Raw genomic sequence first — 22324 nt, 5'->3', positions numbered from 1 at the left:
TCAGTGGGTGGAGACCCACACAATAAACGGGAAATTATTGAACTCCCATCCTGGGGAGTCATGCTATGTTCTCAAATAGAGAGCAAGAATCTCTTGAGAACATAGGCAGTGCCTAATAAAAGAAAGACCAGCATGTCAAGCCCTCGATATTATTGCAAGTAACTATGAATCTTATTCTTCAAAAAGTGAAACTTAGTGGCTACCATAGGTCCCAAGGGAAGGAGGAGGGAAGAATAAAACTAATGGACCATAGGGCATTTTGGGGGCATTGGAAATGTTCTGCATGATCTTGCAATAATGGATACAGACCATTTCAAACTTTGTCAAAATTTTAAAAAGTGCACAGTCCAAAATGTAAATCATAATGTAAACCATTGACTATGGTTAATAACAACGCTTCAATATTTGTACATAAATTAAAACAAATGTACTATCTGCATATAAAATGTTATTAAATAGAGGAGGGGGGAAAATTGGAGGGCGTTGGGCATATGGGAATCCCCTATATTCTCTGCATGACTTTTCTGTAACCTAAAGCTTCTTTGAAGATAAAATAACATTTAAAAAAAGACCCTGGGGAAATGTCACTATGCATATAAGACAACAGTCTTACAGTGATGAAAGATACAATCTCAAAGTATTTTTCTTTATTATTTAAAAATACTTTTTACTTTTTAAAATATTTTTATATTTTATGTTATTTTTTAAACTATCATTATGATTTCATTTTCTTATTATTTTTGTTTATTTTCTTGGCTTCATCTTTGGAGAGGTTTTGGATAATAGAAGGGTCACAACTGTGTCAGGGGAGGAACATTGGTGTGGGGTGTCGGTGATGGAGAGATGCATGGCAGGGGATTCATCTGGGGTATGTCTCTAAGGCATATGGATGTGTTCAAGTGTTCATGAAGTATTGTCACAGTGGGTGGAGATACACACAATAACTGAAAGAATATTGAATTCCCATCTTGAGGAGCTCTGCTACATTCTCTAATGGGACAGCAAGAATCCCCTGAGTATAGGGGTGGTACCTAGTAAAGGAAGACAGACCATTGCACCAGGCCCTTGATATTGATGACTGTACTTATGAATCTTTTCTTATGGAATTGAAACTTAGCCTAGTATTATAGGTTACCTAAGAGTTACCTCCCTGAGGCCCTCCTTGTTGCTCAAAGGTGGCCTCTCTAAGCCAAACTTGGCATATAAATGTACTACCTCCCCCACCCAGCATGGGACATGACTCCCAAGGATGAGCCTCCCTGGCACCAAGGAATTACTACCAAGTACCAACTAGAAATGCACCTTGAAAAAGACTTCAACCATAAGGGGGAAATGGTAAATACAAATGGCTAAGAGATTCCAGAGTGAGTTGGGCAGTCATTCCAGAGGTTACACTTATGCATGTCTCAACAGGATTTCATTGACTGCCACAGTAAATACTGCCTCAAAAAGCAGAGACATCCAGACACTACAGGCAGCACTGACAGCTCAGGAGTTTGGAACCCTGCCAGCATGCCTTACCTTGGAATTTATGTTCCTCATTGTCATAGAGTTTGACTCATTTGTGGTTTCCCTACACATGGCTCTTCTGCTTCTTCTATTTTAACCTATAGTTAGTACTATACTTGACAGTTGTATGTCCAAGAAACTTAAATCTTTGTTCTGTTCATGTGCCAGGTAGGCCTTGAATCTCAGCAAAGTTGCAGCACCTACTCTCCAGTTCATTGGACTCACCCAGGACAACAAACAAGGTGATGATGATGGGCAATGCCCCTCCCAAGGAACAGAGTCTGCAACTGCAAGCAAGATAGTTCCATCCCTCTGCTCCATGAGATCTAAGCCCCTCTTAATTAGAGGCAGAGTAGGTGTGACCATCCCTAAATCCTCAATATTGGGGAATGAACAATGGACTAAAGTAGACTTACTATTATTCTACTATAGACTTGCTATTATTCCAGCAATGGAAGAATTTGTATCATTGATATAAAGACAATAGTCACCAGAGGCTCTGAGTGGAGAGAGAGTGAAAAATGGTGGCATTTTGGGAACACTGGAATTGTCCTGCATGACATTGCAGTGACAGATACAGGCCATTATATATTTTGTCATAACTTAAAAAATTGTGTGGGACAAAGTATAAACTATAATGTAAACTATGACCCATGGTTAGTGGCAATGCTTCAATATGTGTTCATCAACTGTAACAAATTTATCACACTAACGAAGGATGTCGTTAATGTGGGAAAATGTATGTGTGGGAGGGGGTGGTGCATAAGGGAATCCCCTATATTATTTATGGAACATTTGAACATTTGTGTAATCTAAAGTTTCTTTCAAATAAATAAAGTTTTAAAAAACACCTCAAATCAGCCAAGTATATTGATATTGCCTATTGCTGTGAAGCTTGAGTGACACTTACGGAAACATAAAGGGAGAGTCAACCCAATTCAACCTGTACATTCATAGACAGGTAATACAGACCTGAAAGAAACCAAGGCCGAATCAAATGTTCCTCTTGGTACTGTGGCATCTGTGTTCTCCTCAGTCCAGCTGGTGGAAGAACACCTGAATACGTGAAATAGGAACACAAAAGATGTACATGGTAGTTTCAAACAACAGGAAAGGATCAGGCCCAGCAAATACAGGATTATTGCCAAATGGGTGGTACAAATGATAATTATGCTCTGTTTTCAAAAGAAGAATTATCTATTAACATAAGAGTGTTCCAGGGAATACATCACTGGGGACATGGAACTTTGGAGATACGGAGGTTTGAAGGGCCTGAGGGGGCCAGGTGTGCAGGGCGATTGTTTCACTCCCCTTTTTTAATAGAGTACTATTATTTGCATGTCACGTATTCATGGTCACTGTACTTTCCTGATGCCTTCCGGATTCCTGAGGCTAGGGAGTGCTGTGCCACCGAAGCTCTTCTATTTTGGTTATTAGAATTAAATAATCAATGAAAGCCTGTGGAAGTGGGCAACTTCTGATGTGAGGCTCCAAGAGGGGAAAATCACAAATCTGAGTTGGGGTTGATTTGAATCCCTTGTTTCACTAATAGTTAAAGAGGACTTGAGGATTTCTGTTTGCCAAAAGAGACTGATATTTAAGAAAAGTCATGTTTGGGTCTATAGGCAGTATGATGTAAACAAGCATGCATAGGGTTAGAAATAAGACAAGCTTAGAATCCAGTGTTTTAATATGCAGTCTGTTTGACAGGGAGCAAATTATTTCTCCTCAATAATTCCGTTTTATGAGGATAAATTGAGTTACCAAGGACAGCGCCTCATATAGTGCTGGACACACAACGCCTCACATAGTGCTGGACACACAGTGGCTGCAAGAAAAGCTTGTTCCCTCCCTTGCCTTAGGGAGTTAAGACTAGAATGATTGTTAGGGGTGAATTCTTTATTCCCAAGGGCACATCATTTTTTTTCTAATATCATATCCACAACCAGGAGGAAAAAGAGCTTAAATAATAAAAATATGGAATTTCTTTTTCCCAATAACCTGGGTCAGAAGATATTGAAGAGAGGGGAGAATATTTTTCTGATGCCCACCCAACTATCAGAATTCTGTCACTGGTCTGTAATTTTTTTAGCTGTAAATACTCCTCTGCACTGCCCCACTTCCAATTACATTGGAAGTGAATGTGTTTCATTGCAGTTCAATGACTGCTTAAAGTATTTATTTGTGACATGTTTTTCTTCCGTTTTCGCGGTGGTAAAGCTCTCACTCCTCTCTCTCGCCCCACACCCTGATCATCGTGTTAGCTACTTTGCTTAGATGCAGCATTGCCCTCTACAGAATTTGGTCATTGTTGCAGAGTAGCAACGTTTTCGAAGATACAATAAATCATTGGGGCTTCCTTACTGTCTCTCTGTGATTTTCTATGGGAGCCTTTCAAATAAATTGCACACATGAACTCTCTTGTCCTGTACTTGTGATTAATTATGAGATGTCGCCTTCTCAGAGGCCAACCCTGGTTTAGCCACCATCATCTCTCACCTGGATAATTGTAGTGGCCTCCCAACTGGTGTCCCTGCTTCCATCCTTGCCTCCTTACTGCCTACTCTTGTTATTACAGCCAGAGTGGTCCTGTTGAAATGTGTCAGAGCATGTCAATATCCTGCTCCATCTAATGCCCAGACACACGCTTGCCTCAGGGCCTTTGCATGAGCCGTTTTCTCTGCCCAGAATATTCCCCTCTCCTGTAGTCTTATGAGGTTGTTTTCTTCTTCTTCTTTTAGTTCTTGTCAAATGTCACTTCTCAGTGAGATTTTCCCTCTGCCCTATCTGAAATGTCAGTCCTACCTTACCCAATCCTGGCACTTCCTATCCCTCTTTCCTTTTTTATTTTTTTCTCTGTAGTGCACATCATCATCTAACCTATTATAAGTTTTATTTCTTCATCATGTTTATTGTCTGTCGCTCCTGTGGAATGTAACCTTCCCAAGGCAGGGATTTTTCTGTGCTGTGCTCTTTGCCATGTTAGGATCAGTGCCTAAAACCAACAGGAGGCTCTCAACAAATGCGTTGAGTGAATTATCTAAACCATAGTATAAAATTCTCTCACTCTCTCTTTCTCTGTTTCCTCATTCAGTGCTGTGCTAGGGATTGTGAAGAAACAAAAGAAAAATAAACATTTAACAGCTGCCTCAAGTAGCTTGCTGCCCAGCTGGGTGCTTTAGGACCAGTGTATAAGAAACAATTATTGAGCAATGCAGGAAACATTTGGTTTAACACTAACTTAGGTTGACACAGCAGGTCTTAGAGGAACTCTGAGGGAAGAGAGCTAGAGGGGTCAGAGAAGGGTTAGGGACAGAAGTAGGAAGAGCAGGCAGGGTAGACTTGGCATTTCAAATCATGCTGTAAGGATGGATGCTGATTAGTTCAGGCTCACAGGCATCTCCGGGGAAATTGATATGAAGATGTGTTCTGCCTTTATCGTTTGGTTCCTTTAACTATTTTCCTTTGATTTTTTAATGTCCTTAGCCCGCAAGAAAAGTCATCAGTTTAAAAACATTTTGTCTCTCTAGGCATTTCAAATTCTGTCTTTACAGACTGGAATTTAAAGGGAGTTTTGAGGCCCAGTGCCTAACATTTGCCTCTTGTATGTAGAAAGCATATAATCACGAGGGTTGCCCCACTCTTTTTCCTTTTCCCAGTCTTCACTGAAAAGTTTATGGTTATTAGGTGTGCCTTACAGAAACTGAGGAAATGTCAGAAAGTATGGAAACCTGTCTATAACCTTTTTAAGGGAGGCCTTGGGGTTTTTTTCAGAAAATTCAGTGCAAAAAAAAAAAAAAGATGGTCTGAGTGCATGACATAATTCCGTTTGCTTTGATCTCATAAGGCTGGATGGGAAGCAGACTGAGATGAATAATGCTGCCTGCGAGGCAGTCATGTCCATGCCCACCTTAATTTATTTTCTCTGTCAGGAAGATGAAGGGAGCAGCCATTGTCCATGTTTGCGGCTCTCATTGAAGGAATTAGCAGATTCTGTGAGAAATGTTTATTTTGTGATTTAAAACCCCCTAACGGCAATCAGTTTAGGAGCTGCTTTTCCTAGCAAACAAACCCAGGGCACACTGGGAATCTATGATGCATTAGACCTTCTTCAGCACAGAGAAAGCTGTCAGACGCATTCTGTGAAGTCGTAGGTAACCTGGTCAAGAATTCCTAAGAGAAGATTAAGGCAATCAACTTACTTCAGGTAATGACACGCCAGGCAAAATGAAATATCTGAGGAAGATATGGTTCAGAAATAAAACGCAACAGAGATACTTCCCTATTTCTGTTGCCAATAAACATGTCTCCCTTCTCTTGCCTTAATTCTCTCTTAATTTTCCCAAGAGTACATTGCAGAGAAGCCAGTTTCTCATCCCTTGACATGACAGCGTAATATCAAACACTTTGATCTGTACTAATCTGACAGGCGAGTAAAGGTATGTCCGTGCAGCTTGAGTTAGCATCACTCTTAGCCTGAGTGAGAGTGCCTGTCTTTCCATAGGTTTAAGAGTGATTCACATGCATTTGCACTCTGTTGTTGACATACTTTTTCTATTTTTCTGCTGGGTCATAGGTCTTCTCTTTTGATTTGGAGGAGCTCTTTCTATTTAATATAAAATAGCATGTATATATTTTATAAGTTGCACTAGTTTTCCTTTTTTGACATTTTTCTTTCTTTTTCTTTTATTTTTTTAAAGTGACCTTTAAACATTTTTTAAATAGTTGAATTTGTCGGTATTTTCTTCTATAGTTTCTAGGTTATATAACCTGTGGAGAAAGTCATTTCCCTCCTAAATTTCTGTTTCTGAAATAGCTCTCATATATTCTTCCTATACTTTTGTTTTTATCTAAACATTTACACCTTCTGGAATTTTTTTGTGTGAAGATTTGAGGCACAAATTCAGTTCTTTTTTCCTCCTTGGTCTCCCATTTGTCTGAACACCACTTACTGAATAATCTATCTTCCTTCTGTTCCTTCGAAATGACACCAATATTGCATCATTTTGGGGGACTTTCTACTCTATTCTGTCTATAATTTGTATTTCATGGACAAGTGTGTAATAATGTTCTATGTTTTAATACCTAGTAGAACTGTCAGCAATCAGTACTTTTCTTTTAAGAATGTCCCTAGCAATTCTTGCTACTAGTTTTCTATATGAATTTTAGAACCAATCTGTCAAGAGGCATTTGCTCTCTCTAAAAAAATTTTTTCATCCAGATTCTCAAATTTGTTAGCATAATTTGGGTCCACTTGCCCTTATATTAACTTAATTTCCTTTTAGCTACTCATTTTTTGAATTTTTATTTCTTTTTTTGGGGTGTGTTTGCCCTTTCCCCCCTTCTCTTATTAAGGTTAGCTAACAGTTTATCTATTCTATCTTTTCTTTTTAAAGAACTCTAGAATTTTTTATATGTATCCCGTTTTTTGTTTTCTATGTCACTGGCAGCTTTTATCCACACTATTTCTTTACTTCTGCTTTCCTGTTTATTTTGATAATCTTAATTATTTATTTTGATAATCTTAATTATTTCCTAATTTCTTTGAATTGCATGCATAATTTATTTATTATAATTCCTTATTACTTAGCAACATAAGTATTAAAGGCTATAAATTTTCCTCTGAGCATTGGTTTAGCTATACCCTATAGATTCTGAAATGTCAGCATTTTCATTATAATTATTTTTATATATTTTAAAATTTGGGTATGAATTTTCTTTAGAAAAATTTTTTTAAAAGAGATTAAAAATTCCAATAGGCTTGATTATTTTTGTTTTGTGTTTTGTGGTTCTGTTAAGAATTTATAGTTTCATTGTAAACACAAGAGTTCATAGCAGACAGATAAATCTAATACTCACTACCAGCCTTTAATGTTTTTTTTTTGCCATTTATCTGCAGTTGCCTGAAATTTGTTTTCTGGTAATTTTCCCAAGATGGGCTTATGGATAATGAAATTTCTGAATTCTTGCTAAAAAAAAATGTTGCTGTTCTCTCCAATAGTTTTGTTTGATAAAAACTTCTTGAGTTATACTTTTTTTTCTTCAGGACTTTGTATATTCTGTTTTATAGCTTCTAACACTAATGGTTGCTGCAAAGAAATATAAGGCTAGCTTGATTTCTTTTCCCTCTTAATAAGTGACTTAATTTTTTTGCCTGACTTCTGAAAAAAATTTTCCCTTTCATCCAGAGAGCTGGGGAAATTTACTGGTTAAGATATATCTCCATGTTAAATATTTGTGTCAATTTTTAAAAAGTCTATCCTTTTAAGTTAGAACATTCAAGTTTGTTTCTCAAAAGTTTTCTTGACATGTATCATTAAATATTTTATGCCATTACTTTTCCCCCCCAGTAACACCAATTAAACCCATGTTCTTGTCTTCCCATGTTCTTGCTGGTTCTTTACAGCTTTAGCAAACCCTCCCTCCTATTTTGAGTTTTGTGGTATTAGCTCTCACCTAGTTTTGTCAAAGATGAAGCTTTCTTATTCTCCTTCTAGAATTTCAGTGATTTTTCAGAGAAGATGGAAAAGTGCAATTTATTTCACTATATTAAAACTCAAATTACCTATTCATTTTAAAAAATAAAGAACAAACAACTTAATGAATCTTTTAAACAGAGAAATATAAACAAATTAAATAAAAATTTCCCTAATATTGCTCCTCAGATACTATCTGATCTCATTAAATACAAGCAAATTAAAATGGTTTAGAACATTTAAAGTATAGAAACTAGAGTGGGAAAATTTTAAATGTAAGTTCTCTCTCTATTCTTAATGCCTTAAAAATAACTACTTTTAATTTCCAGTGAGTTTTTCCAGATAAAAATTGCTGAATATAGCTGGCTTTACACAGATATTTTTACTTTTGTTAAAGGACATGGATGACAAAAACGCTTTGAACCTTGCTTTTTCACTTCACATTATCATGCAGAACTTTCCATTTTATTGCATATATATATCATCTATTTTCAGTGACCATGTTGTATCCACTATTTGGAAGGACCATCATTTATTTAACAAGTCCTGTCCTGAGGAACACTTTTATTGTTTCTAATTCTCTGCTATTATAAACTACACTACAATGTTATTGTATATTTATCTTGGCAATCTTTGAAGTATACCTGTAGGGCAAATTTCTCTTAGTGGGATTTATGAGTCAAATAAAGTTTGGCATATATTAACGAAGTACTCTCTAGAAAAGTTGCCCTTTCCCTTTCCTTTATTTAGAGAGAACTATCATTCAGTATTTATGTAAAATATAATTTTTATTAAAGTTGTAATGAGAAAGTCACCAAATTGTTGGTGAGGGAAAGTTTCTCTTCATAAACATATTCTAACGAAAAAATGGAGAAGGAATGATAAAATTGTAATTTTTGCAACCCCAAATTTATGTTTGCTAACATCAAAGGAGACAGACAACTGAATATCAAGTGTCCTTACGAAGTAGCTTTGTAAAATATTGCACTATAATTAGATCATTCTTCTAGATCTAACTGGCAAATTACGGTAAATACAAAGAATAGAATTATAGCTATCCACTCTAGGGGTGCAATTAGAGAATCTAGACAGTGAGAAACTTAACAGGACCAATGGCCAGGCTTCTTTAACAATATCAGCAGCAGCAGCAGCAGCAAAACAGTGGAAATGATAAAACAGCAAAAGAGATGGGGAGGGAAACTACAAATTAAAAGCAGCTGGAGAGACGTATCAACCAATCACAAAATACGGTTCTTATTTGGATCCCTGGTCAACAATTTGATAGAAAAATAAATGGATGATATTTACAAGACAATGAGATATTTTAAACTTGATGGACATTTGATGGGAATCAGTTATTTTAGCTGTGACAGTGGTATCATGGTTATACTTTACAAAATAGTCCTTATATTGTGGAGATACATACTGATATACATATATGTAAAATAAACTATTTTTAGAAAAGTTTTAGATTTACCATAAGTATAGGGAGTTCCTATATAACCCCTCTTCTCCCCACACACCTAGTTTCTCCTATTATTAACATCTTACATTAACATGGTACACTTGTTACAATTGATGAACCAATATTGAAACATCCCTACTACCCAATGTCTATAGTTTACATTATGGTTTGCACTTCATGCTGTACAGTTTTACAGGTTTTGACAAATGTATAATGTCATGTATCTGTCATTGCAGTATCATACAAAATGGTTTCACTGCCTTAAAATTGCCCTGTGCTCCATCTCTTCATTCTTCCTCTTCCCCTCTGAACCCCTGGCAACCACGATCTTTCTATCAGTGTTACAAGTTATTCTGTTAACACAAGATAACAATTATAATAGCAATAAATCTACTTTGGTCCATTGAATGAAATAATAAGATGTCTGAGATTTGCTTGAGTAAAATTGAGAGTGGGGTATGGGGGGAGTACAGATAAAACAAGATTGGCCAGGAGAGTTTAGACATTTTTTTTTTATCCTTAGGGATCTGAAATTTCATGAGATTTTCTGGTGTGTGTATTGATTTTGCTCACACTGCATACATCAGTGTGCACTTTCCTTCTGGAAATTGAACTCCTAGGAATTTTCCTGCATCATTTCTTTGATAATTTCTGCCCTTCTATTTCCTTTATTTTCTTGCTCTGAAACTTCTCTTTGTCAAATACCAGACCTGGATGGAGTCTCTAATTATCTCCATTTTTCTACTATTTCTCGTCTTTTGACATATTCTCCATCATTCTCAGAGTTCTTTTCAACTTAATTGCCCAAGTTATCTAATACATTTTTTAAAAAATTTAGTTATTATATGTTGAATTTTTAAAAACTTTCTTATTTTAAAATTTTTATTTTGTTATTCCTTTCTGTTCTTTTTTAGTGGATGGAGTGCCTTAAAGAGCTCTCTGATAATATTAACAGTAATGTTTTCTTTGACTCTCTGCATTCCTGAGTTTGTTTTTTCTGTTTGTTCTGACATCTCTCTTTTATACCTTTTATGTTGGATGCTTTTCTGTATCTTTAGATTAAGAGCATCCTACTAAAAGGCTGACAGGAAGCTCTACAGGTGTGGCAGGGATAAGTGGTGGGCTTTGCAGTGAGGGAATTGGTTAGGGGACCAGCCATTTTTGTGGCAGATGTGGGAAGATGCAAAATAATATAAGGGCAAACCCTGCTATGTGGAGCCAGAAATTTTTCAAAATCTCTCTCTAAGGTGTCGTTTCTTATGTTTTATTGAATTATGCTTTTTTGAAGTACCTTATAGATGGTTTCCTGATATATTTTTATTATATAAATGGATTGAACACTATGAGCCCTAATGAGGAATATGGATTCCAAATTCTTTAGACATAATGAGATCAGTGACTGTTAATACTTTCTTCTGAATATGTGATGGATAAGGAACTTTTGTTAAATTGTTAACAAAGAACAAAAAAGAGTAGGAAGCCTATGTAATGAATGATTTTTGTCATTCTGAAAAATGGTACTCGAGTGATTTGTAAAATTGAAATGTGGTGAGAATTTTCACTTTAAAATGATTTCCTTTTAATGCAACTTAAATTACTGTGTCTATTTGCATATACACATAGTGGATTTTATGCAAGAAAAGCAGTTGTTGTGTTTTTACCATTATCCTATTATTTTTATGTTTGTAAGGCCAGGTCCTAAGACCTTAAGTCTGGAGTTGAAATATAATTTGTATGCCCTGCAGGTTTTCAGAACTGCTGGGGACCAGTGATTCATGCCTCCCTCCAAATTCTCCTTATGATAAAGCAAATGTTTAGCCTATGTCTGTCCATCTGTACATTGGAAGCAGATAAGTTGTCTTGTAAGGTTCACAGGTGTACAGCCAGAGGGGAACATTGCCCCTAGACAAACTGTATTTCTCTAAACTGGTTGTGATGTGATTTTATACTGAGCATTGTTACTGATTTAAGGTTTTTTGGAGTAGTGTAATATCTTTTTTGGAATTCAGAGGGTGGAGCGTGGCAGCTTGAGATTATTTTTGAACCCTGAAAAAGATAAGGAATTTTGTAAACTTCTCTGTTCCTCTGGGCATGATACCCTTTGATTGTATTAGATTCAGCTGAAATGTCTTTGATTAAATCATGTTAGGATTAGGGCTTTGATTCGACCACAGTAAGGTATATCTCAGGTTAAGTCTCCGCCCCCTTGGTGGGCTGATATAATGGGCACTCAGTTAAGAAGACACTGAAGAAGATACACGGGAAGAGAGAGAGAGCTCCATAGACATGGCAGAGGAGAGAACTTTGATCCTGTGGCCCCGGGAAGAGAGATGAGCCATTCACCTGATAGTTTGCAGCTGAGCCAGGAAAGAAACAGACCCAATGCCAGCCTATAACTGAGAGAGAGGAAGCCTGAACCCTTGACGAGATCGCCCTCCATTTTACTTCAACACATGGCAACTGACTTGGGTGAAAGAGCATTTCTTATGGTACCTTGAGTTGGACTCTTTAGAGCTTATAATGGTAAGCTTTTATCCCATATAAATACCCTTTATAAAAGGTGACAGATTTCTGGTACTTTGCATCAGCACCCCTTTGGCTGACTAATACAGAGCCAGATTTAAAAAACAAGAATTCACTACTCCAAAATACCAAACAGTTCCACCAAATGCATCACTCTATTCACATTTCACTGGTCAAAGCAAGTCACATAGCTGAGCCTGACAATGGAGGATACACACACTTTAAATCATGTGACGAAGAGCAGGTATATATAATCTTCTTGCAGGTAGAGAAGAAAATAATTGGGAAAAAATTACAATCAACCACATATAATTTAATATTCATAACAAACATAAAGTAACATGGACAGTCTCATTCCACAGATGAAGAATCAAAGACTAAGTGATGTGAGGGACTTGGCTAAAATCTCATGGACGGTAAAGGGCAGAGTTGAGATGTATAATCAGATATCCCACCTCCTGGTCCTGTGCACTTTCTACAACACTTGAGCTGTTTCTCTTTAGTGGTCTTTATTAGTTTTTTGCTTGTTTTGCCATTATTTGTGTGCCTGACCCTATTAGTTAAGATTAAGGCTAAGCTGTTTATTAAAGAGATCATAAAATAGTGGGTTAAATAAGACAGAAGTGTATTTCTTTTGAATGTAACAACCTGGTGGAAAGTACCAGCTGCAGGAGTGGCAGTACTCCACTGAATCACTCGGCAACCTAGGTTCCTTCCATGCTTTTGTTCCAGCAACCTCTGGATTGCTGTCTTTTTCAACATGGTCAAAACTGGGTCATGGCCACATCCAGGTCACAGACTGCAGAAAGAAGAAAGAGGTGATGGAGAAGAATATGCTCAATGTTGTAAACCCAGAACATTGTATACATCACTTCTACTTGGCCACCGATAGCCGCAAAGGAGTCTAGGAAATATCAGCAGCAGCTGGGCAGCCATATACCTGTACGAAAAGCACTGAGGCCTATTGCTAAAAGACAGAAGGAAAAATGGGCACTGGGGGCCAATTGGAAATTATTACAATAGCTTATCCCTTTTCTAGATTTGAAGTTGCTTGAAGCAGAGACCTTTGTTTAAGATATATCTCTATAATCTTTCAGAGCAATTAGTCTAGGGAGTCATATCTTTTAGGGGTCAAAGAATTATTTATTGAATGACTTAATGAATGAAGATGGTAAAAAAATACTATGCACCTATTACTATAGATAATTACTATACAATTGTAGCAAGCTAGATTTTGGGCAAGCCCTGCCTTTTGGTTCAGATCAAAAGAGAATCTGAGAATCCCCCTTTGCTTAAGTATTGAATATATGCCAAACAAATGGATCCAACTTGAGGGAGAAGTTGTGAGTACAAATATCTTATAAATTAAACTTAATTGTTCAGTTTATTTTTCATCCCAAAGAAGTAAAAACTCTATTAAACAAATTTTCATTCTTGGTCTATTTATAAGAACAAGTGACTGCAAAGTATCTATCTCATTGAAAATAGGTAATCATGATGCAACTTGACAAAAATTATGCAAATATTAAAATAATTTTGAAGACTATACTTACATGGGAAAATTTTCTACAATTATAAGTGATTTTACATATACAGTGATGCAAAGTTAAGCAAAAGCTGCAATGGATGTGTCATGATGATGGGAAGGAGTGTTGCTGGGGGGGGGAGAGGTGGGGTGGGGGTGGTGGGGTTGAATGGGACCTCATATATATATATTTTTAATGTAATATTATTACAAAGTCAATTAAAAAAAAGATATCACACTCTCCTATTAAACTAAAGAAAAAAAAAAAGTTAAGCAAAAGGAGGTGCATTTGTATTTGCCTATTGTCAACATCTTACCTTGACCAACAAATACCTCAGTTCTATTACTGCTGACAGCACATTCCCCAGTTCATCAGTTTCCATTTGCTATGGTGGTGCCAGTTGGAGCCTTGATGACTCTACTTGGAGGAACTCAAGCTTCCACTCTGTACACCCTTAGCTATCATTGAGCCAAGCGATGCTCATAGGACCTAACTCAATACAGTAGAATCTGGAATTGTGACACAACCCTTTAGTAGTGTGACCATGGATCTCTCACTTAATCTTGCTATGACTCAGTTTTCTTTTCTATAAAATGAAAAGCTTTGACTAGATGGCTAGGAGATAATTCTTTAACTCTAACATGCTATATTTCTCTTTCCTGTCCAGTAGCTATTACTACCTTAACCCCTACCACTTGAGCAGTTTCTGGGACTGGGGCCAAATAAGGCTCAGAGATAATAGGGTGAAAAGGAACATTTTCAAACCTGGGGATGCCAGGGAAGTTCTGAATTGTGAAGTCCAAGTCCTGGCGTTTTCATGCTGGCAATGACAGTGCAACTTGTCCACACAACTTCTACATTACCTCGTTTTTCATTAGCACCTCAATCCCTGCCAGACTTTCCCTGTTATCACTTCTATGAAAAAATACATGAAAACGTCTTTTCTTTTTCAAAATCATAACAAGGCTGTCTTTTAGGAGGCAAGAGGGATGGTTGGACCTTAGTAGAGACAAGAAAATGGAGGGTTCATGTGCAAAGGACCCTTCAACTGTGTAATGGGTGAAAATGGAAATCAACATATCAGAGAGGATTCTGAAAGAATTTTAGTCTTAGAACTTCAGTAAGAAAAAGATCACAAAACAATAATGATTGCTTTTTGACTTAAGATGTTAATTTTGCTCCATTAAACTTCACCCTTAGGGACCACCCAATAACCCATTTCACCCTTCTCACTCTTTTCATTAATAATTAGTTAACAGAAAAGAGAGCTAAATAGCACTCTTAACATCTTTAATTGATTTGAAGGCTTTGCCCAAACTCAAAACCACATTTTTCACTCTGGATCCATCCTTGTCACTTAGAAGATCTATTCCAAATCATTGTCGTCCTCAGACTACTCTTTGAGACATGGTCTTTTGGGTTCTTTTCTTTCCCAGATAATATACCACTTTCATTCTGCTCTTTGGGAGCTAAAATAAAGAATTACAGAAATCCCTCAAACACTCACTATTTGAATTAACAGGCTGTTACATTTTCCCAAGAAAGTCACAATGATTTCACCCAGAGTTCGGTGCACAGAGCTTGATCAAGATAGATCCAAGGGAGAAGCATTAGACTGAAGGTTTGCAATCTGATATTTGCACCTTCTGCTATGTGTTGCAATTCTGTCCTTGCTTCTTTTCTTATACATGTCAATGCATTGTTGAAACAGCTCTCTTGAGTGACATGGCTCATCCAATTGTAGATGAACAGTTTTGCTGTAGGTTCTCTTTAAAAGTGCAACATCTTTATTTCCCCTAAAAGAACCACACTATTATGAATGTCTTAAATTGGCATAGTGATTTATGGTTTAGTATGCACTTTCTAATTCATTTTCTCCTATAATTCTTGCAACAGCATCGTGGGCATATTTTATTGTTTGATTTTGCTGATGCCAAGTCTAAGACACAGAGAATTTGAATGACTTGCTGAAAGTTACCTGGATGGTAAATGGTAAAACTGGACTTTCTGGACTTTTTTTTCTTTTTTAAAGATTTATTTTTATTTATTTCTCTCCTCTTCCCCCCCCCCCCCCCAGTTGTCTGTTCTCTGTGTCCATTTGCTGTGTGTTCTTCTTTGTCCACTCCTGTTTTTGTCACAGGCATGGGAATCTGTGTCTCTTTTTGTTGCGTCATCTTGCTGTGTCAGCTCTCCTTGTGTGTGGCGCCATTCCTGGGCAGGCTGCACTTTCTTTCATGCTGGGCGGCTCTCCTTACAGGGCACACTCCTTGCGTGTGGGCCTCCCCTATGAGGGGGACACCCCTGCGTGGCAGGGCACTCCTTGCGCGCATCAGCACTGCGCATGGGCCAGCTCCACACGGGTCAAGGAGGCCCGGGGTTTGAACCACGGACCTCCCATGTGGTAGGCGGATGCCTTTTCCTTTGGACCAAGTCCACTTCCCTTCCTGGACTTTTGACTCCAAGTCCAGTTCTTTCTCCATTTCCTTAGAAACATCTCTCGCAGCAAGTACAGAAAAGCACAGTCATTGGAGGTGGCCTTATTAAATGTAGGGCAATAAATTTTTTTGGCCACAATCCATCCTGAATTGTATGCAGCCAAATATCATTACAGTAAGAGAGTATGCCCACAGAGTGAACAAGCACTCTCGTACACGTATCCAAAGAGCTGTGGACGGTTTTCATCCTGCAAGGGAGCCAGCTATTCAACTCCACTATCAAGTGCAGAACTGGAAATGCTATTTTGCCCCAATTCTACCAGACACTCTGTCATTAACCAAGTGATGTAATCATTCTGAGACTCTGTTTTTATTTAACTGGAATTATAGAGAAGGAAGGGGCTGTAAGCACCACTAAAGAGAACTCTCGTGGATTCTAAGGCTCTCCTTCTGAATATCTAAGTCTATATGTCTGAAGGGTGATCTGCGATTTGTTGTTATTTTTGAGTCCCTTAAACTATTTGAAAGGAGACTTTCCCCACTTTGGCCTGTGAAGTAAAACTTAAAAGAAAAAAAATGAAAATAAAATTTGAACTATGCAAGTAGCAATGTCATGCCAGGAAAAGATAACTTCCTTTAACACTTTTTAAAGATTGTTTTAACATTTGTGACCCTCCGTCTGCTTGCACTTGGCAATTGGTGCCTGCAAACTGTGTTCTCTTTCCTCTCTTAGCACTGGTTTTCCATTAAATGATATCAGTAGGAATGTTCCTAAAACAGTGTCCTGGAAAGTGAATTAGTGCGGGATGCTAGCCTACTCTGCAAGAGGATGAAAGAATTTTTCAGCAGGAGTTGCTAGTAATCTGGTTTATCTCTCACCTCTTGTGCCAGGACCATCCTTTGGCCCCTTCTGGGCCATGGTCATGTCACAGAGGGAAGCTTATAACTTCTGGCTGTGAAGAAGCTAGTCCTATCTGCTGAGCTGGAAGCAGCGTAAGGGCAACCAGCCCCAGGGAAGCCTCGGGCCCTCTCTCAGGACTAATTCAGCTTTTTTCAGCCATATCCACTGTTCAGATCTGTTGCTAAAGGGCCTAGGGCTCTCTCTGGGGACTATAAGCTGAACAGAGTATCCCTCCCTTGTATTCGGTGAATCTGATTTTTAAAACATGTATATATACGATAAGGATAAAGACATCACACGAAGTCAGGCAGAGGGGTGTGGGGTTATGTATGCTGTTTGTGTGTGTGTGTGGCTGTGCACGTGTAGATGTGTACATTTGTGTATACGTGTGTAGTGGTAAAGAGCCAGAGGCTGTTGTACCCTTTTGCTTTGGTTGTAATGGTGGGGTTACAAGTGGAAAATACAAATATGAGGGCTTGGAATTTCCAGTACCAGCTGGCGGTGACTTTTTCGCTGCCCCGCGCCAGCTAAGCCTGAGAAGCTTTCCTTGAACCACAAACTTCCCTTGAGGGAAAGAGAAAACAGATCACGATAGTGCCTCCACTCCACAACACATTCAGAGCACCAGTAACTCTTTATACTTTCAATGCCAAACTGTTTACAATGATCTAAAATGTATAGGTCAAAATCTGCAGTGAAACATTGCCACAATTTTAGTGTTGGTAGAGGCATTATAGTGGCTCAGGAACTAAAACTGGCAGTGTGCTGATTTCTGACATATTTACTCCTGAAATCAGATTCAGATGCATTAAAAGAGGCAAAAAGAGGAAAGTTAAAGCCTGACTTCGGCAGCTTCTTATATATTTTCTACCATATTTGAGGTGTTCAGATACTGTGGTTGATACCTTGATTGATCAGTAATTCTATTTCGCTGTGTACCCTTGAGTGTTTTTCCCATTTTATGAGTGAGAAACTGAGACTGATATGGCAAGCAATTTCTCTTTATGCTCAGGTTTTAACGGCTAATTCATGATCTCTCCTACAGGTATTTGCATTTTATCAGATCATTCACAGAGTCACAATCCCTAACCTAAAAGATTAGGTTTTATTTCACGTATAGGGGCAAGCTAGTGACAAAGACACATGGGACTTTCTTTGATAACGCTCACATTTAATCATTCAACTTATTAAAGAAAACTAATTAGACAACCTTTTCAATATCCGGGATTGTAGTGGGCTACAGAGAACATAAAATTACGTATAAAACATTGCCCTAAACATTGTGGTTCTTGATGTTGGCCTCATGATAGAATCCCCAGAGAGCTTTTAAAATCATGATGTCTGATCTGTAGAGTATTGTAGCCCAAACAGCAAGATATGCATTATTTTCAATTGCTCATCTATCCTTCTCCAGGTTAGACCATATGTTAGGTCACAAGACAAGTCTCAATAAACTTAAAAAGATTGAAATTATACAAAACACTTTCTCTGATCATAACAGAGTGAAGCTGGAAATGAATGACAGATAGAAAAAGGGGAAATTCATAAATAGATGGAGATTAAACAACACACTCTTAAAGTGGGCCAAAGAAGAAACTGCAAGAGAGTTCAGCAAATATCTTGAAACAAATGAAAATGAGAACACAACATATCAAAACCTATGGGACACTACAAAGGCAGTGCTGAGAGGGAAATTTATAGTCCTCAATGCTTACATTAAAAAAGAAGAAAGAGCTAAAACGGAGGACCTAACTGCACACATAGAGGAGCTAGAAAAAGAACAACAAACTAATCCCAAATCAAGCTGAAATAAAAATTTAGTAAAGATCAGAGCAGAAATAAATGACATCAAGAACAAAAAAATAATAGAGACTCAACAAAACCAAAAGTTGGTTTTTTGAGAAGATCAGCAAAGTCGACAAACCCTTAGCTAAAATAACAAAGAGAAAAAAGAGGATGCAAATAAAATCAGAAATGAGAGGAGGGACGATATCACTGACTTCGCAGAAATAAGAAAAACCTTAAGAAGATACTATGAACAACTAGACAATGTAGAGGAGATGAACAAATTCCTAAAAAACACAAAAACCATCTACACTGACTCTAGAAGAAATACGAAACCTCAACAAACAAATCCCAAGTGAAGATTGAAACATTCATCAAAAACCTCCCAAAGATGAAAAGCCTTGGACCAGATGGTTTCACAAGTAAATTCTACCAAACATTAAAAAATGATCTAATACTAATCTTTCTCAAGCTCTTCCAAGTAAGTGAACAGGAATGAATGATATCAAACTCATTCTATGAAGCCATCACCCTAATACCAAAACTAGATAAAGATACTGCAAAAAAAGAAAATTATTTACCAATATCTCTAATGAATATAGATACAAAAATCCTCAAGAAAATATTTGCAAACAGAATCCAAATGCACATTAAAAGAATTATACACCATGATCAAGTGGGTTGTATGCCAGGAATGCAAGGTGGTTCAACAAAAGAAAATCAATTAGTGTAATAAACCACATTGAAAAACTGAAGAAGAAAAATCATATGATCCTCTCAATTGATGCAGAAAAGGCATTTGACAAAATACAGCACCCTTTCTTGATAAAAACACTCTGAAAGATAAGAATAGAAGGAAACTTTCTCAATATGGTGAAGTACATATACAAAAATCTACAGCTAGAATTGTACTCAATGGTCAAAGACTGAAAGCTTTTCCACAGAGATCAGGAACAAAACAAGGATGCCCACTGTCACCACTGTTATTCAATGTTGTGCTAGAGGTTCTAGTTAGAGCAATTAGGCTAGATAAAGAAATAAAAGTCACCTAAACAGGAAAGGAAGAAGTAAAACTTTCACTATTCTCTGATGATATGACTCTATATCTAGAATTACCTGAAAAATCCACCAGAAAGCTACTAGAACTAATAGACAAGTTCAGAATAGTGATGGGACATAAGATTAATATGCAAAAGTCAATAGTGTTTCTATACACTACTGATGTGCAATATGAGGAAGAAATCAGAAAAAAAATCCATTTTTAATAGCAACTAAAATAATCAAATATTTAGGAGTAAACTTAGCCAAGGACATAAAGGACCAGCATTCAGAAATCCACAAAGCAGTTAGAAATCTTACACCCAAAGCACAAGCAACAAAAGAGAAAATACAAAAATGGGACCTCCTTAAAATCAAACATTTTTGCACCTCAAAGAACTTCTTCAAAGGGGTGAAAAGGCAACTGGCTCAGTGGGAGATAATATTTGACAATCACATGTCCAATAAGGCTTTAATATCCATGATATATGAAGAGATCATACAACTCAACAATAAAAAGATGAACTACCCAATTGAAAAATGGGCAAAAGATTTGAAAAGACAATTTTCCAAAGAAGAAATACAAATGATGAAAGAATACACATAAAAAATCAAAACTACAGTGAGATATCATTTCATACCTGTCAGACCGGTCACTATTAAAAAGTTGGAAAAGTATAAATGTTGGAGAGGATGTGGAGACATAGGAATGCTTATTCACTATTGGTGGGAATGTTTGGCAGTTCCTGAGGAAGTTGAATATAGACTTACTATGTTACCCAGCAATACTATTACTAGGTATACCCAGAAGTACTGAGTAGAGACACAAACAGACATCTGCACACCAATATTCATAGAGCATTTATTCATGATGGCCAAAGTCGGAAACAATCCAGGTGTCCATTAACTGATGAATAAATAAACAAATGGTGGTGTATGCACATGATGGAATATTATGCAGCAGTAAGAAGAAATGAAGTTGTGAAACATATGACAACATGGATGTACCTGGAAGACATTGTGTTTAGTGAAGCAAGCCAGACGCAGGACAAATGCTGTATGGTTGCCCTATTATGAACTAAATATATTGTGTAAACTCATGGCATTAACAATTAGAATATAAATTATCAGAAAATAGAATGAAGTTAGAGAAGGGAAAGCTGAGGGCTAATCTGTACAGATTGGTAAAAAGGTTGTAAATCTTTGGAAATTAATAGAAATGGTGAAAGCACAACTTAGTATTTATAATTAGCAGAGCTATTATATGGCTATGATGGTTGTTGAGAGGGAAAGTTTAAGAACATGTTTATTACTAGAAGGCAAGCTACAAACTGTAACATGAGATTGGATAAGACAGTAAAACCTCATGTAACGCGAATATGGGTGATATTGCAGATATAAGATTGTTTTTACAAAATATAAATACAAATGAACTAGAGAGAAGGAAACAAAATAGCAGCTATGTACTGCAGGGGAAGCATAGGGAGATTGAGAGGTGATGAGTTTTGTTTGTTTTTTATTATTATTGGAATAATGAAAGTGCTCTGGGAATGACTGAAGTGATGAATGCACAAATATGTGATTATACTGAATACAGTTGATTGTGCACTTTGGATGGATCTAGGCTTTATAAATATTTATCAATAAAATTGATTTGATAAAAAAGAATACAGATGTCTGGACTCCACCCTAAAGCCCCTGATTTAATTGTGTGGAATGAACACCTCTATTTCTTAAATATTTTTTGGTGATTAAAATATATAAATAGCTAGGTCAGTTTCCTAGTGCTCCTATATATAACCTTGGTGACTTAAATTAACAAATATTAATTCGCTTACAGTTCTGGGGGCCAGAAGTCTGAAATTGAAATGTTCTGTGTTACCCCGGGAGGCTCTGGGGAAGAATCCATTCCTTGCCGCTGGCTGTTGGTGGCTGCTGGCACTCTGTGGTTGTGGCTACAGCCCTCCGGTCTGCCTCTGTCTTCACATCACCTTCTCCTCTCTGTGTGTCTAATCACCCTCTGGCCCTCTTTTATAAGGACTCATTTAAGGCCCAACGGTATCATCCAGGATTCTCTCTCTGTTTTAAGAACATTAATTAATTACACCTGAAGAAACCAAAACAACAACAATAAAAAAAAAAAAAACCCTTTTCTAATATGGTAAGATTTACTGGTTCCAGGTATCAGGACCTGATTATCTTTGGGGTCACCACTCAACTCACTACAACAGCCAATCTTGAGAATTGCTAACCTACATCAGTGATTCTCGAACTTTAATGAGCAAAGAAAATCCCCAGGGGTTTTGTTAAAATAGATTCTGTTCATTCCTCAATCTTGAGGATTTGGGGATGGTGTGGCGGTTAGGCTATTGTGTCAACTCGGCCAGGGAATTGTGCCCAGTTGTTTGGTCAAGCAAGCACTGGGCTAACTATAATACAGGGGCATTTATTGCCTTCGTCACCATTGACTTTACTGTAGCAGTAAATCTTAGATAGCTCATTACAATTACATCAATCAGGGAGATTGCCATCAGCAATGAGTGATGCTTTATCCAATCAGTTGAATGCCTTAAAAGGGGAAGTGATTCCAGCATTGAGTGAGAATTTCCCAAGTCATTTTTGGACAGCCAAAATCTCCCAGAACTTATCAAGAATCTTCATTGGAC

The sequence above is a fragment of the Dasypus novemcinctus genome, chromosome 25 (genome assembly GCF_030445035.2).
Source record: "Dasypus novemcinctus isolate mDasNov1 chromosome 25, mDasNov1.1.hap2, whole genome shotgun sequence".
Taxonomy (NCBI): Eukaryota; Metazoa; Chordata; class Mammalia; order Cingulata; family Dasypodidae; genus Dasypus; species Dasypus novemcinctus.
Note: the sequence above shows the minus strand (reverse complement) of the source record.